This window comes from Pelophylax lessonae (genome assembly GCF_965119305.1).
Source record: "Pelophylax lessonae genome assembly, chromosome: 4".
NCBI classification, from domain to species: domain Eukaryota; kingdom Metazoa; phylum Chordata; class Amphibia; order Anura; family Ranidae; genus Pelophylax; species Pelophylax lessonae.
Window position 1 is genome coordinate 602954279 of NC_138771.1, and position 2318 is coordinate 602956596.

Here is a 2318-nt window from a genome sequence, read left to right on the forward strand (position 1 = left end):
CAGTTTAGTTTTCACTCTGTGTTCAAAGAGAAAAAAAAAACGCCAAAACTTTGTTCCTTCTGCGCGCCGGCCGTCTCTGGTTTCAGGTCCTTTCCTCCCCTGTTGTCCTCTGCCTTCTCCGTCTCACTGGTGACTCCTTCCTAACTTTGTACTTTCCAGTCTGATCTTTTTTAACTCACCCCAATTCTGGCTCCTGGCACCAACCCCCCCCCCCCACCCCTTTAGTCCTTCCTGGCCCATACCCACCCTACTTTCACCGTGGCACACACAAAGATTACACAATGTTAAAACTACTGTAATTCTCCTATTAATAATTCAATCACGACTCCAGTTTTAGCCTGGCACCCTCTCCATCTCAGAATTAAAGAGAGAGAAAGAAAGAAAGAAAGAGGGACAACATGTGTTTGTGAGGACAGAGGAAAAAAACGGGGGGGGGGGGGGGGAGAGAGTGTGCAAGGGTGGTTGGAGGGGGGGGGTTGTTTAAACAAGGAAGGCACGTCGAAAAGAACAAGGGCAGTCTGAGAGACAGTTGGCAAAAGCAAAAGTGGAGAAATAAAGAAATAAAAAAATATCAGGAGCTGGGGTGTAAAAGTGGTGGGTGAGGAGGAGAGCAAAAAGAGAGGAAAAAAAAAAAGGAGAGGGCAGGCCAGAGAAACAGAGTTTGGAAGGGGTGGAGGAGCTGGGGTAAGGGGAGAAGAAGGGGGGTGGAGTGAAAACCCAGCCAAGAAGAAAAAAAAAAAAAGTAAAATCCATGCCAACATCAGAGCTGGCACTAAAGTGGCAAGCGAGTGGAAGAAAAATAAAACAAGTGGCGTTTATCGCACATAAAAAAAAAAAAAGAATGCAATAGGAAAAAAGGAGAAAAAAGTAAAAGTTAGGGTACTGGGTTAGGGTGGGGTGAGGGGGAAAGAGACATGCCGTGTGTCTCTCTTCTGCACTCTCTTGTTCTCTCTCTCTCTCTCACTCCCTCTCTCTCTCTGTCCCCCCCTTCCTGTAAAAGTGTATTGCAGGCTGACTGCAGCTGAGAAATCCTACAGGCTGGCTTGCATAGAAGATGGCAAGGTTCCAGTGTTTCAACGCTGACTTCCCTACATTTTGGACTGGGTGTTAGAGTAAAAGCAATTCAAGGAGAGCAGAAAGGATCAGGAGATGTAAGGTTTACCAGGCGCCTTTTTTTCCCACCATTTTTTTTTAACTCTCTAAATTTTATACTCAATAATTTACTTCTCTTTGCTGTCTCTCTATTCTCTCTGTGCAACATTCTTTCACTCTTTTTTTTGTTTTGTTTTTTTCTTTTTTATGTAACCATTCAGTATTTTTTTTTTCTTCCTTTCACTTTTCTATTTGATGCCGTGCAAGAATTCCTAAAATCTGCCAAACTTTTCTCTCATTGGGAACTTAAAAGGTTACATCTCTTCTTTTTCTGTCTGCCGTGTTGATAGAAGTTCCTCCCTCTGACTGGTATGTGCCATTTTAATATTAAGCAGTCATTACTGCCTTTGCTGCTCAAAACACGTTGGTGACCTTGTTCTGGGGACATACACTGTAAAAACGAATCTCATTCGCGTTGGAGTGAAGATTTAGCTATAGGGGCCCACAAAATTGTCCCGGCTGAGCTTCATCCTGGCAAATTTCTTCCCGATCCCAGGTAGGAGCGATCCTGGCTTGGCCCTGGAAGCACGGGGGGAGGTGGACAATCAATTCGAGGGTGAAAACAGTGGGCTTGCTTTAAAATATAGACGAGGAAGTAGATTGGTCATAAATATTCTAACTTCTGTAATGTCCAATGCAAACATAATTACGTCTGTGTTTATCTACCTGTGTGCTTACTATGTAAATCAGAGTGTGGGTATATATATGTATATGCGTATACGCATACAATATATATATTATATATATGTACAGTTTTAATGTGTATTACATGAATGTATTTGAATATGTATGAGCACATGCATAATATATATATATATATATATATATATATATACATATACGTGCATGCAAACGTATACCACATACACACACACATACACGACCTTCACTTTTTTGGACTTTTTTGGACTGACACGTAGCTGTGCACTCTCGAAGCACGACTTTAAGTCCAGCGTACATTATTTGCTCCATGAAATGTTTGTTCGCAGCAAAGGTCTATATGTCCTCACACCGACTGTTAATCCTGATTTTTTTCAGCACCCGTCTTTTTCACAGTGTGTGTCTCGCTCCGTTTGTACGAAACACATGTGCCACTGGTTTGGTGCTGATGCCATCCCTGAAAGGCATGTGCCCACATGTGCTGGAATGACACCAACTCTTACACA

General features: G+C 42.5%; 1 protein-coding gene across 7 annotated transcripts in view; it reads left to right on the plus strand.

Moving 5' to 3' along the window:
* The first annotated feature begins 1002 nt into the window (after positions 1-1002).
* Positions 1003-2318, plus strand: part of NFIX (nuclear factor I X) — a 293070-nt gene continuing 291754 nt past the window's right edge. For 4 of the 7 annotated variants that reach the window (XM_082255243.1, XM_082255245.1, XM_082255238.1 and 1 more), the window contains exon 1: positions 1003-1151. The gene's annotated coding sequence lies outside the window, so the exon portion shown is untranslated. Of the gene's footprint in view, positions 1152-1442; positions 1462-1498; positions 1649-2318 lie in introns of those variants that run through there. The other 3 variants (XM_082255240.1, XM_082255244.1, XM_082255239.1) reach the window with 3 other exon arrangements.